The sequence below is a fragment of the Myotis yumanensis genome, unplaced genomic scaffold (assembly GCF_028538775.1).
Source record: "Myotis yumanensis isolate MYYU_CA2020_CCGP unplaced genomic scaffold, mMyoYum1.0.hap1 SCAF_10, whole genome shotgun sequence".
In the NCBI taxonomy this organism is placed as follows: domain Eukaryota; kingdom Metazoa; phylum Chordata; class Mammalia; order Chiroptera; family Vespertilionidae; genus Myotis; species Myotis yumanensis.
Window position 1 is genome coordinate 78,218,665 of NW_027223761.1, and position 15,350 is coordinate 78,234,014.

Genomic DNA, 15,350 nt, shown 5'->3' on the forward strand with positions numbered 1-15,350 from the left:
CAGAGCCAAATATCAACAGCACAATGATTGAAATTTCTTTTGAGAGCCAAATTTTTTAAACTTAAACTTATAGGTAGGTACATTGTTATTAACTTAATTAAGGTACTCCTAAGGCTTAGGAAGAGCCACACTCAAGGGGCCAAAGAGCCACAAGTGGCTCGAAAGCCAGTTTGCCGACCATGGCTAACCCAGTGGTTCTCAACCTTCTGTTCCTCATGCTGTGACCCAACCATAAAATTATTTTCGTTGCTACTTCATAACTGTAATGTTGCTACTGTTATGAATCGTAATGTAAATATCTGATATGCAGGATGGTCTTAGGTGACCCCTGTGAAAGGGTCGTTTGACCGCCAAAGGGGTCGCGACCCACAGGTTGAGAACCGCCGCGCCCAACCCGGCACCAGTTTACCCTCACACGGAGACTTTACTTGCGGCAGCCATCCTTGTGGCCCTTCATTTGGCTGATGCCTACCTGCTCTAGTTGGCCCTTGAGGTGGAGAGCGCGTCTGGGAAGGGATAGTAAGGGAGAAAGGAGAAATGCCCGCACAAGATGGCAGCCAGGTTTAAGTGGCTGGCGAGTGTCTGGTAATGTCTCCAAAATTATAAAGGGATAGCAGAGGAAGGGATAGAGTCCGTGGGTCCTTCGTATTCCCAGCCAACGCATCAACTGCTTCGGGTTGTTTTCCTGAGCAGGATGCAGGGGTGATTTCTTTCCCAGGTCCTTGTCCAGATGGATTCAAAGAATGAAGCCACGGACGGAAGGTGGTAGATGAAAAGGGTGGAAATGTATTAGAAGCAAATACAGACTCCTGTGTAGGGAGGGGGTCCCAAGGGGATTACCCACAAAGTCCCTTCTTCTAAGGTTTATAAATGCTGTAGTTCTTTGTTTCGTCATGCTCCCTTCTGATTGGTCACTCTTTTTTGCAGAATATCAACTTCAAAGCCCAAACTCCACGCGGTGCCCCTTTTTCTTCCTCTCCCCGTTATCTTGTAACATTTCTCTATCTCCCGTGAAAGATCCGTTTTCCTCTTTCTGCCATTTGTGGGCATTTCTCTATCCTCTGTTTCCTTTTTTCCCCATTTCCTGTGGCTTTTCCTTATCTTCTGTGAATGGATGTCTTCCTCTCCTCTTATCCTGTGGCACTTTTTTTTTCTATGAATGTATGTCTTCTGGCGACTCCAAGCTCTCACCTATACATTCCTCTCCCATGAACCCTGCTTATTCCTAAAACTCCCCACACCTGCCTATTTTATCCCTACAATTCCTTTCACTACTTTTGCCACTCCCGACAGGTATTGATTCTGAGACTTCTTGCATGTAAATATTTGACTCAAACTCTTTCTTTGGGGAACCTAGCCCGATTCTGGAGAAGTGGCTGATTCCTAGTCTGAAACAGGAACTATACCAGATAAGCCTAATATCGTGTTATACCAGAAAGCAAGGGAGCTATCAAAGAGCTCTAGGGTCATGCCAGAAGGATTCTGCAGTCAGTTTAGAAAAGCCCTTACTGGTTAAAGATGATCAAATATGAACATTGATAATGATAGAAACTCAATGGTTTGATGCTTAAATTCATGACATAAACACACAAAAAAAACACACCCAGTCATTGGTCACTTGGGTGAAGGATGCAAGGAACTACCTCTTTAATTTGAAAACTGATAAAACAAATAAATGTTTTTTTCCTGTCATTCCTATATTATCTGAAATAGATATATATCTGAAATAGACCTAGATAGTATCTAGATATCTATCTATCTATCTCAGTGGTTCTCAACCTTCCTAATGCCGCGACCCTTTAATACAGTTCCTCATGTTGTGGTGACCCCCAACCATAAAGTTATTTTCGTTGCTACTTCATAACTGTAATTTTGCTACTGTTATGAATCGTAATGTAAATATCTGGTATGCAGGATGTATTTTCATTGTTACAAATTGAACATAATTAAAGCATAGTGATTAATCACAAAAACAATATGTAATTATATATGTGTTTTCCGATGGTCTTAGGCAACCCCTGTGAAAGGGTCGTTCGACCCCCAAAGGGGTTGCGACCCACAGGTTGAGAACCGCTGATCTATCTATCTATCTATCTATCTATCTAGATACGTGATAAGAGAAGACTAACAAAGAAGATTAATAAAGAATAGATGATAGAACTAGAACACCATTTTACAGCCCCTGAATAATTAATGATTTTAAGCCATGATCATCATGCCAGAAACAGAAATACCCAGAAATCATGTACCTCCTGATACATAGTGGGTAGACACCACCATTCTGTAGTGGTCTTGTGGGAAATTTAGGGGGCAGTCCTCAAGTCAGCCCTCACTTCTGGCATTAATTGCAAGTCTGGGGATTCCCCAAACCACCCTTAGTTATGATAGTTCTCTAGAAGGGCTCGCAGAGCTCAGTGAAAGTGTTATACTAACAATTTTCAAGCTAAAGGATACAGATTAAAAGTAACCAAGGAAGTGCCCACTGATGATTGTTGGCGCCAATTCAATGCCAACAGAAATCCCCAAATTAAGGTGCAGTGAAAAAGGAAACTTATTCAGTGCAAACAGCTCAATTTTGATACAGCAGAGTTGTGAGGATAGCATGGAACAGCTCCATAGCGTTAATAGTTCAATTTTAAAGCAGTGGCTATGGAACAGCACTGCTGTGAGGTGGCCCTGGGGCAAGGCCCCTCCCTGTTTAGACAGCTCTGCTCCACTCCACTTGGTCCAATCCACTCCACTCTGTATGCTCTGGTAAACTAGGGAAATGCAGTGTTCAGTCTTTGGTGGAAAGTGAAAGTGTACTCTCTGAGCCACTGGGGAGCTGACTTATATAGACAGAAGTCCTCACCCCTGGCCCCTGATTGGTCTGTCCTCACGCAAATGAGGACTCCAAATTCTTGCAGTTTGGTCCAAAAGGCACTGTCCTGATTGGTTGGAATGGAGCTGCTCTGATTGGTCGTTGAAGATGCTGATGGGGGTATAGCTGGGTAGCTCCAGTTAGATGGGCAAAATCTTAATCCTATTGATTGAAACAAGATTCCAGGCACTCCTCTATAAGGGTGGACTCAGATGGCATAATCACAGTGCAGGAAGGCAGTTCAGAGCAGGACTAAGGGAGCGTAGTGCAAGTTTCTCCCTGAAGTGTGATTTGCAAGAGAGGCCCCTGTATAGAAATGGCTGCTAGGCTGTTTTGTTTTTGATTTTAGCCCAATTAGCCACCAGGAGCCCTTCTTAGTAGGTATCTTCTTTCTCAGGGTCCACAGAAAGAAACCAGAAGAGTCCAGGAAAGGTCCAAACATGGACGTTCCAGTTGTCCTCTCCCCACAGGGTTGTGCACAGCATTACTCCCAGAATTGTTGAATGACAATACACACCGATCACTGCCAATCAGGGAAGCTCACCAGAGCCTTCCTGTCTAGAGTTTTTATTTGCTTGACAGCCTTCAAAGTTGAGCTGATTACATGTGACCCAAGGCCCCCAGGCAAAAAGAAGCACTCTTATCAGGCACGATATTCCAAGAGATAAAATATTACCTCCCAGAAACCAAAGCCAGACCCCTTGTTGGACAAGATTAAATTTTTACTACACATCTTGCAAAACAAAAACAAAAAACAACTCACATTGAATCTGAATCTGCTTAAGCCCTTCATGCAACTAACAGTGTACAGGAAACAGGGGATAGAGAACATGTTAAATGACACCGTAGGGCCTCACCCAGGTGGCTCAGTTGGTTGGAGTGTCGTTTGGCACCAAAAGGGTTAAAGGTTCCATTCCCAGTCAGGACACATATCTAGGTTGTGGGTTTAATCTCTGGTTGGGGCGCTAAGGGGAGGCAAGCAATTGATGTTTCTCACATCAATGCTTCTCTCTCCCTCCCTTCCTCTCTCTAAAAATCAATAAGCATATCCTGGGGTGAGGATTTTAAAAATGTTACCTTAGGAATGAAGTCAGCAAATCCAGTTTATGGGAAACTCTAAAGGACAATCTTTAACAAAAAAATTGCAAAGAAAAAAGATAAGAGAAACCTATAGATTAAAGTGGACTTAAAAGACTTATTGCTCTATTACAATGTGTCTTATTTGGATCCTGATCTAAATAGACAAGATGAAAATTTTATAAGAAATTGGGGAAACATGAATGATGATTGGATATTTGATAACATTAAATAATTATTGGTAATTTTTGCATTTGATAATTGCTTATGGTCTTATTCACAGAGTAAAAAAATCTTTTGAAGATATATAGTGAAATATTTGCAGGTGAAATTACATGCCTAGGATTTGCTTCAAAATAACCAGAGGTCCAGTTGTTGGTGGTTGAGGTTTGAATGGAACAAGACTGGTTATGTGTTGTAAGAAAGCAAAAAAATATATATATATATAGGTTGTGTTAGTTCATTTTTGCCACTTTAAAAAATGTAAATGGATATGTAATACAGCTCGGGCACAAGTGGCCTTCACTGGGCCTTCCTTTCCTGCTAAGGTGCATGGGTACAGCAGACCGTTCTCAGCCACTCATCGGCCAGTCTTCTCTGGGCCTTTGAGAGAACAGAAGGTGGTAATTCTGGTTGGGACTAATATACATAGTAGTTGAGGCTATGCAGTCACTGAAAGAGAAACATGTCTGTGTATACAATAAAATGGATATATTTCATCTATTTTTCAAGGGAAATCTGAATAATTTTTGTTGTTGACACTATTACAGATGTCCCCCACTTTCTCCCTTTTCCCCCACCTTCACCCAGGCCCCCCCTCCCCTGGCCTTCACCACATTAACAGTTTTATTAGGATGATAAATTTAATGTGGATAAACATCTCATAGTCTGATAAACTCAGTGTTTTAAAATTAAAAGCTTCATAATTTTCCATTTAACTCTATTAGTTTATTTTTGTATGTCTAAATATATGCCTATGATAGAATATTAAAATTATTAAGCAAAAGGAACTTATAAATGGTGAAGAAGAGTGTTGTAGGACATGTAGAAAAATAAATTTTGTTGACAGTTACCATGCCAGTCTTTGTACATGAACATGCATATACTCTATCCATCCTGAAGACACACAATTACTAAAACATGTTCATTTTAATATCAATAACAACTTACTTGTATGCAATGGATCTAGGGAGGTTGATTTGCCAGCTCTTCCCATACTTTGGGCTTGACACACAATTCTCAGAATACAGACACTATAATAATAAGTGTTCCTTCCCTGGCTAGTATGGCTCAGTTGGTTGGAGCATCATCCCATATACTGAAAGGCTGTGGGTTTGATTCCTGGTCAGAGCACATATGGAAGGCAACCAATAAATGTTCCCTCTCATCTCTCTCTCTCTCTCTCTCTCTCTCTCTATATATATATATATATATATATATATATATATATATATATAAAATCTTTGGGTGAGGATTAAAAGAGTGTTCCTAATGATTTCTAGCATTCCTCCTTTTACAAAGTGAGAAAGTAAATCTTTGGTGCTGTCCAAAAGCTGTCTGAGAAGCTGCAAAATAGTTTGGTTGTAAAAGACATCTGTGAGGTTTCCTCATTTAGATCTGGGGCTGAATTTGTATAAGCCAATATAAAAAGTTACCAGAAGAGACAAGATGAGAGCATAGATGTTTAAACACAAGAAACAGTTACAATCTTGGATACAGTGAAAATACATACCATCAAATAATAAGTACAAGGAACTGTAGCCTTTTAAGAAGTAGACTTTTGTTTAAAAATTTATTTAAGTGCATAACCAAAAAAAATACACAAAGTGTTAACAGGTTCTCCTGTAAGTATATTTCAGTGACACCTGGAATCTCTGCTAGCTGGGCACAGAATAACTTTTTGCTATTTCTTGTTCAGAACAGACTCAAAGCTCAATTTTCTTCTGAAATCCCTAACTTTCTGTGAGAGGGTGCAGGCTGGGCTGAGGGACTCCCCCTCCCCCCCCTTCCCGCCCCAGTGCATGAATTTCGTGCACTGGGCCTCTAGTATATACAGTACAATAGATTTTTGGTTAAAAAAAGAGAAGGTAAATAACTCTACTCATTTACTGTCTTTACATGCTTTAATAAACTAATAAGTATCATTATGGGGGTGGGGCTGAGAACCGATGGGGAAAAATGGATGTTAAATAATTGAACGGGATGAAAGTTTGTGACTCAAAGACATCACATTTTATATCCATGTACATTTTATTTTTATTTTTTATATTCTTAATCCTCACCCTAGGATATGTTTATATCGATTTTTAGAGAGAGAGGGGAGGAGAGAGAGTGCAAGAGAAACATCGATCAGTTGCCTCCTGTATTTGCCCTGACAGGGATTGAATCAGAAACCTAGGTATGTACCCTGACTGGGAATTGAACTGCAACCTTTTGGTGCATGGAATGATATTCCAACCAACTGAACCACCCAGCCAGAGCATCCATGTACATTTTAGTACTGACTTGTTTGGTGGTGATTAGGGAAATGGTATTTTATACTGGTAGGTGCTGGGTAAAAAAGCTGAGAAGCCAGACACTAAGGAAGCTTAGAATGCAGATCTAATGCTGATGAAGTTCACTGCAGCTGTTTCCACCTTTCTAGTCACACTCTCTGTAGAGGCTAACACTCCATTGAACTGACTGAGTCAAACCACATATCCAGGCAGACAAGAATAAAAAGAAAAAAAGACACAAAGAAAACAGATCAGTTATTTAATTAGGTTCTTCGTAAGAAATTTAGAACACCAGTTTGTGAGGATAAAGCCCATTGGTGAAAGCAAACACAGAGCAGAGGTTGCCCTAGAGCCAAGGAATTGCTTTGATTTTTGGCTGAATTTCCGAGTCCATGGCTTTCTGGTCAACCTTGTCCTGGTCTGTAATCTCGTATTTCTCCTTCTCTCTGTCGAAGACCTCATCTTCCTGGTGTCTGGGCTTTCGCAGCTGCTTCTTGAAGTAAACAGTGAGATGTTTGGGGATTTCACACCACTGACATCAGTCTTGGTGGAGGTGGCGATGATGAATTTCTGGTGTGTTCTACAGAGAGGAACTCGGTTAAGGGACAGAGTTCCAGTCACAAGAAGCAGGCCACTGCTCAGCTGCTTCAGGAAAACCACCCTCTTGCCTCTGGGGCGCTGGTGAGGACGATCAGAATGGTCCCGGGAGTGATGCTGGCCCGCAGTTTTCTCATATGCTGACAAGAGTTTCTGTCGTGGATCAACAGCTTTTGAGACACATCTTCAGTAGGACAATACCCAGGCATTTTGCGAAGTTTAGCCACTCGGGTACCACCAACTGGTATTGTGACACTAGCAAGAACTGTCTCCTTTTTGTTTTCAACCCTCGATTTAGCTGCTGAATTCTTCCTCTAGTACATGGCCTTTTGGGAATGCATAGCTGACTAGGAATATCTGCCAATTCCTCAGACTAGGACAGGGTTTCAGCCGCAGTGAGGCTTCCCTGTGTTAGGCATCTTGGCCATGAGGTTACCCTTCTTAACCTTGCCACCAGCATTGGCCTTCTTGGCTTCAGGTTTCTTCTCCTTAGTGTCCGGCTTCTCAGTTTTTCACCCGCCTTATTGCAAGATGAGAAAGAGCAAGGAAATCTTTGTGTATTAATAAACATCTCTTGTGACGCCCATGTAAATTAATTTTGCCAAATAGAAAGAACACACCAAATTAATGATATAAGTAAGAATGCAGAACAAGCCTATGTGGTCAAGTCTATGCTTAAGGGGTAGGAACTGGCCAGGAGGGGCAAAGCAAGCAGGAATGATACTTGCCCTGCTGCCATTTGACTTAGCACATCATTTACCACAGTCATAAAAAAGACAAACAAAGCAAAACAACAACAAAAAAACCTCCAAATACTTGGCATTCTTAAATATATTTTAAAAAGACAGAAACACCCAGTTTAATACTAAAATCTAAATGAAGATCTGAGCCCTGTTGCAAGCTGCTAACTACCTAAAGCACACAACTTTATTCCTAATTTTTCGGTATTGATATCTACAGACTGATGACAACGCTTGATATATGGTAATTATGTAAGGAACAAGCTACTATCTTGGCAACATTTTTTTTCTTTCTAAAGACCTTCCGTATTCTTTGGAGAGCTCAGTTGTTCTCAAGTATGGTCTCTCTTGCAAAATAGTGAAAGTACTAATTCTTTTCTTAGTGGTTTTGTGTCTGAGTTCTCCTTTCACAACTGGTAATGGTTGAAGCTGGATGAAAGGTACTTCAGGTCCTTCTACTCTTCTCTCCAATATTGTATATAGTTGTCTTTTGGTATCTACAGGGATTTGGTTCCAGGACCCCCAAGGACACCAAAATCCAAGGATGCTCAAGTCCCTTATAGAAATGGCACAGTATTTGCATATAACCTATTTACATCTTCCCATATACTATAAATCATCTCTAGATTGTCTAAAATACCCACTACAATATGAATGCTACATAAATAATTGTTATACTGTATAGTTTAGGGGATCATGGCAAAAAAATCTGTACACATTCAATACAGAGGCAGTAATTATAGGCCTAATTACATAGTACACATCAACCACAGCCTAACATTTTTTTATCTGAATATTTTTGATTTTCAATTGGTTGAATCTATGATGCAGAATCTGCAAGTGCAGAACCTGCAGATTCAGAGGGTTGGCAGTATATGCTCACATTTCTAAAATTAAAAATGTACACATAGGGCTATATCGAGTATCAAAGAGCTATAGAGCTATTGTCAGTGCTTTTATGCAATGACATAAGGCTTAGTCTAATTTTAACTAGTTTCCAAACTCAAAGGCTACTTCGAGGCTGTCCATGCTGCCAGTATAAATGGCAGACCATGGTAAAGAGAGTACTGGAGTTGGCTGCCTGGAACCAAGGAAAGTTATCTTTTGTGGTTCTGAAGCTGGTGTTTTCTGGCTTTACTAGTGAGGTTAGGTTCCTCAATCTCAAATAGCAATGAAGGGAACCAGAGTTTCCATATTATTTGCTACGCTCAGTGTGCATATCAAAAACAGATCCAAAAGCTATGGCAACTGAAAAATATTTGTTTTAATCAGTGTTTGGGAAACAAACGCTGGTATTTGGCTTCAGGATTGGCTTCTTCAGCATTGATATTGGCAGATCCAATTCACAATAAAGTCCTACAGCAATTGTGGTGTTTTTTAAAACCCCATATGGACTTACTTGAAAAAAACTGCTTGGTACATTTGCACATTTTTATTTCCTGGAGGTTCCTTTGGATTTGTTTGCTCTGGTATCATGATTATTTAAAATATTTTCCCTTTAAATAAAAGAACAAACTTGTTACATATAGTCACATATATGTATTTAACAGATAATGATTGATCTACTAGTATGAGGCACTTTTCTTAGAACTCTGGAAAAATATAAAAATGAATCCGATAAGTATTGTCCTCTCAACAAAGTTTGAGCCCATAAGGGGCACATGTTATGGGCCAGGCATAGAGCTAGGTGCTGGGGAATCGGAGGTGAATATGCAAAGTTCCTGACTTCATGCTGCTGCACATAATCAAGACAGATAAGTCTAGAGAATAGAGAAGGATTTGTGGAGAAAATGACCTTGAGGCTGGAGGTATAAGGGACAAATTAGAGTTAGCCAGACAAAGTGGAGTGGAATCAAAGGTGTCTTTTTAAAAAAAAAAATTTATTGATTTTATTTATTTATTTTTTTTAGAGAGGAAGGGAGAAGGATAGAGAGATTGAAATATTGATGAGAGAGAAACATTGATCAGCTGCTTCCTGCACATCCCCTGCTGGGATCGAACCTGCAACCAGGGCATGGGCCCTGACCAGGAATTGAACCTGGTGACCTCTTGGTGCATCGGTTGATGCTCAACCATTCAACACCAGCTGGGTTATCTACTTCCCTTAATTTCAGAATTGGGTCATTGATTCTCATTATTTGGGTTGTTTAGAGTGTTTACCTATTTCTCCATCCTTCGTGACTCAGGCTTGGTGCATTGAAACTAGATGTTGGATCTTCTGAGACAGTGTATTTACAAGAAACCCTCCTAGATGTGAAATCACTGGGCTCATGGGAGTGTGTATGTTCAGTGCTGATGCATGGGGCCAATGACACTCTAGAGAGGCTGGTCACCCTGATGCCATTTGAGGAAAAGCCTTGATCCCTGAGCACCTCTTCCTGTAAGATCTGGCCCTGGGTCATCTCACCTGCAACTCGTGTGCCCTTCTGCATCCCCATCCTTCTTCCTCTGCTCCAGCCCAGAGAGAACACACAAGAGGTCATTACAGGGGTGGGCAAAAGTAAGTTTAGTTGTTCATATGGAAAAAGATATGCAGGTTATGATTATTACACCAAAGAATAACTTACAAGAATAAGCTGTGTTTCATATACTCACAACTGTAATCCTACTTCTGTCACCCCTATATTCAAGGCTATTGCAACAAGGGAGAAAGGCCAGAACTCAGTCTGAGAGCACCTTCATGGAAACAAAAGGCAGGGAGGTTTCTAAGCACTGAGGAGAGGTTGAACTATGGGGAGGAGTGTGTCCAACACTTTGGGTTTGTTTCCAGTGGTTTTCCTCTGTGTTTTCTATTTAGTACCCATCAAAGTTAGGCTTCTACCCTCCTATGGAGAAATACGTATAGTAAATATGTCCCTCCCAGCCTGCCTTGGCCATACTTTAGGTGTTACGCCAGCAGAATCTAGGTGGTGTGGGCACCTCTGTTCTTAAAAGCTCCCCCCCTCCCCTCCAGTGTCCTCAAGGAGAACAACAAGTAGAGCCACAGGCCCTGATCCCAAAACTACCGCCTCACACAGGGGTTGCTGGGCCGGGAACCCTGATCCCCAGAGTTTGCCCTCTGCTGGGCGAGATGCCCATGCTGTACAGCTAGTTCCCTGACAGCTATGAGGCCTGGCTAAGGAGAAGGGGCCACTGCCTGTCAATATGCATTGTTAGCAATAACCAAAACTGGAAGTAACTCAAAGGTCCCTCAACTGAAACACGGATAAAAAACTGCTGTATTTACACAATGGAATATTATTCAGTAATGAAAAATAAATGACGTTCTATATCCATGCCACAACATGGATGAACCCTAAAAACATTATGATCAGTGAAAGAAACCAGACACTAAAGGTTCCACCATTGAGCCCAACGTTGGCTGTCGATTTTAAGGTTTATTTAAAGACACATGACAGCTGGAACTGTTCAGCCTTTAGTTAAATGATTCTATGTGTGCACTTAGGAGTTTAGGTGCAGCATTATAAAGGAGAATTTCCACTATGATTGGGCAGCTGTCGGTTGGTTTCAAAAACTGAGAGTTGCTATGAACAACTATATGCCTACAAACTTAACAATTTAGAAAACATGAATAAATTCCTACAAACACACAATCTTCCAAAAGTGAATCAAGAAAAAAACCCATAAAATCGTTTGACTAGTGTGGCTCAGTGGTTGAGCATCGACATATGAACCAGGAGGTCATGATTCGATTCTGGTCAGGGCACATGCCCAGCCTGTGGACTTGATTCCCAGTGTGGGGCATGTAGGAGGCAGCCAACCAGTGATTCTCTTTCATCAGTGATATTTCTACTTCTCTCTCCCTTCTTCTCTGAAATCAATAAAAATCTATTTTTAAAAAAGCGAATAACAAAACATCCGAACAGACTAATTATAACAAATTAAATTGAAGCAGTAATAAAAAAAACTCCCAGCAAAGTCCTGGACTGGATGGCTTCACAGGTGAATTTTATCATTCACAGAAGAACTAACACTTATCCTTCTCAACTATTCCAAAAACTCCCAAGCTCATTTTAGGAAATCAGCACTATCCTAATTCCAAAACCAGATAAAGATTCTACAAAGAAAGAAAATTATAGGCCAATATCCCTGATAAACATAGATATAAAAATCCTCAATAAAACAAAAGCAAACCAAATTCAGAAATACATTAAAAATATCATACGCCATGATCAAGTGGGATTTATTCCTGAGATGCAAGGTTGGTACAGTAACTGCAAATCAATTAAGGTGATACATCACATAAACAAAATGAAGGATATGATCATATTAATAGGTGCAGAAAAAAAAATTTTGAAAAAAATCCAGCACTCATCCCATTTATAATAAAACTCTCAGCAAAGTGGGAATAGAGGGAACATATCTCAACATTATAAAGGCCACATATGATAAACTGACAGCTAACCTCATACTGAACAAGAAAAAAATGAAAAGCATTTCCTTTAAGATCAGGAACAGGACAAGAGGTCTTTCACAACTTTCACCACTCTTATTCAATATACTACTGGAAGTTCTAGCCACAACAATCAGACAAGAAGAAATAAAAGGCATCCAAATTGCAAAGGAAGAAGCAAAACTGTCATTATTTGCAGATGACATAATACTGTATATAGAGAATCCTCAAGATTCCATCAAAAACTACTAGAATTGATAAATGAATTCAATGAAGTAGCAGGATATAAAATAAATATTCAGAAATTGGTCGCATTTTTATACACCAATAATGAACTATCAGAAAGGGAAACTAATAAAACAATCCCACTTACAACTGCATAAATAAAATACCTATAAATAAATTTAATCAAGGAGGTAAAAGACCTGTACTCAGAAAACTATAAGATACTGAAGAGAAAATTGAAGATCCAAATAAATGGCTGCATATACCATATCCATGGATAGGAAGAATTCGTATCATTAAGATGTCCGATCTGGCACAGCTGGTGTGGCTCAGTGGTTGAGCATCAACTTCTGAACCAGGAGGTCACAGTTTGATTCCGGTGTGGGGCATGCAGGAGGCAGTCGATCAATGATTCTCTCTCATCATTGATGTTTCTCTCTCCTCCCCCACTTCATCTCTGAAATCAACAAAATATATTTTTAAAAATCGTCCAAACTACCCAAAGCAATCTATAGATTGCAATTTCTGTCAAAATGTCTATGATGTGTATCCTAATAATCCTAAAATGTGTATGGAACTACAAAAGACCCCAAATACCCACAGTAATCTTAACATATGAAAAAATGCTCAAAGTCACTAATCATCAGAGTGACACAAATTAAAACCGTAACGAGATATCAACTCACACCTGCCAGAATGACTATCAATAAATCAAAAAACAATTGCTGGCGAGGATGTGGAGAAAATGTAACCCTTATTCACTGTTGGTGGGAATGCAGAGGGGTGCAGCCACTGTAAAAAAAAGTATGGAGCCGAAACCGGTTTGGCTCAGTGGATAGAGCGTCGGCCTGCGGACTGAAAGGTCCCAGGTTCGATTCCGGTCAAGGGCATGTACCTGGGTTGTGGGCACATCCCCAGTGGAAGATGTGCAGGAGACAGCTAATCGATGTTTCTCTCTCATTGATGTTTCTAACTCTCTATCTCTCTCCCTTCCTCTCTGTAAAAAATCAATAAAATATATTAAAAAAAAAAAGTATGGAGTTTCATCAAAAAATTAAAAATGAAACTTCCTTATGACCCAGCTATCCCACTTCTGGGAATATATCCTAAGAATCCCAAAACACTAATTTGAAAGAATATATGCACCCCTATGTTTATTGCAGCATTATTTATAATAGCCAAGATCTGGAAATAGCCCAGGTGCCCATCAGTAAATGAGTGGATAAAAAAGCTGTGGTACATTTACACATTGCATAGTGGTACATTTTATACTATGCAGCTGTAAAAAAGAAGGAAATCTTACCTTTTGTGACAGCATGGATGGATCTGGAGATTATTATGCTTAGTGAAATAAGTCAGTCAGAGAAAGACAAATACCATATGATCTCTTATATGTGGAATCTAATGAACAAAATAGAAACAGAGGCACGGATATGTGAAACAGATTGACAGCTGTCAGAAGGGAGGGGGCTTGGGGATTGGATGAAAGAAGGTGAAGGGATTAACCAAAAATCATCTATCTATATAAAAGCCTAAGCGACCGAATGACCAAACAACTGGTCGACTGGTGGCTATGATGTGCACTGACCACCAGCGGGCACATCATGGTCAGCATGCTCCAACAGCCAACCTCCCGCAGCCAGCCAACCTCCCCCGGTCCCTCCCTGCAGCCATCCCCCCGATCGGCCCCAATCAGCCAACCTCCTGCAGTCCCTCCCCCCGGCTGGCCAACCTCCCACAGTCCCTCTCCTCCACCAGTTGCCCCCCCACCAATCGGTCCTGGTTGCTGGCCAGGCTGAGGGACCCCACCTGTGCACGAATTCGTGCACTGGGCCTCTAGTATATACATAACACATAGACACAGAAAACAGTGTGGTTATAGCCAGAGGGGAAAAGGAGTGAAGGTTAGCTGGAGCTGGGCAAAGGAGGGTGGAAAAGGGAGTGGGAACTAAAAGAGACTTTCCTTAAGGTGATGGGTGCACGATGCAGTGTGCAGATGATGTTTTACTGACTTGTATACTTGAAATCTGTATGGTTTTGTGAACCAATGTCATCCCAATACATTCAATTAATAAAAAATAAAAATGAGGATAATACCAATACCCAGCTTATATGGTTCTTGTAATGATTAAATGAGGATATATGCTTAAAGTAGTGCCTGCCACATCGTAAAAGCTCATTAAAGTTTATAGTTGGGTGACTCCTGTGGGTCTGATGCTCTTTTGATTATCATGGATACAACAGAAAAAGACAGACAAGACCACCTAGCTGGAATGAGCACAAATTTTGGCATCAGATAAAACTGGATTAAACTCCTGCCCTTGCCACTCACACTGAGGTGTGAATATAAACTGAACTTCTCTCGATCCATTTGCTCAAATGTGAAGTGGGGATAATAAAATTATCTATATATATAAAAGTCTAAGCAACCGTTACAACCAAACGACCAGGACAACCAGCCGACCAGTCGCTATGACGCACACTGACCACCAATGCAGGAGCTGCTCCCTGATGGTCAGTGTGCTCCCACAGCCAACCTCCTGTGACCAGCCAACCTCCTGCTGGCCCCTCCCCCCCACTCTTGCATGAATTCATGCACTGGGCCTCTAGTTATTAAATAAAAAACTGGGAAGAGAATGAGGCTCAGAGAGGCAAAACAACTTGTGTGAGGTCACACAGCTAATAGGTGGCAGAACTGGAATTTGAGCCCATGTCTATTAGATTCTGGGTTGCCTGCCATGTTACATGGCTTCTCAGTAAAAGAGGTGGCTATAAAACTCACAGGGTCAAAAGGATTACAAACCCAGTGAAGGCTTCCCCCAACTGATGAACACCTGCAAACTGAAGCACATTACACTGAGGCCCTGTGGAAACTCCACTGTGAGAAATTAGGTAAGATGTCTAGACTTACCTAATTTCCATTAGTTTCCTACAGAGCCAGGCTTGCCAAGTTTTCCTGCAAC

At 40.8% G+C, this 15,350-nt stretch overlaps 1 pseudogene; it reads right to left on the reverse strand.

Annotated features, from left to right (window-relative positions):
* Nucleotides 1-6,715: 6,715 nt before the first annotated feature.
* Nucleotides 6,716-7,238, reverse strand: LOC139018314 (large ribosomal subunit protein eL6-like; annotated as a pseudogene).
* Nucleotides 7,239-15,350: the final 8,112 nt, after the last annotated feature.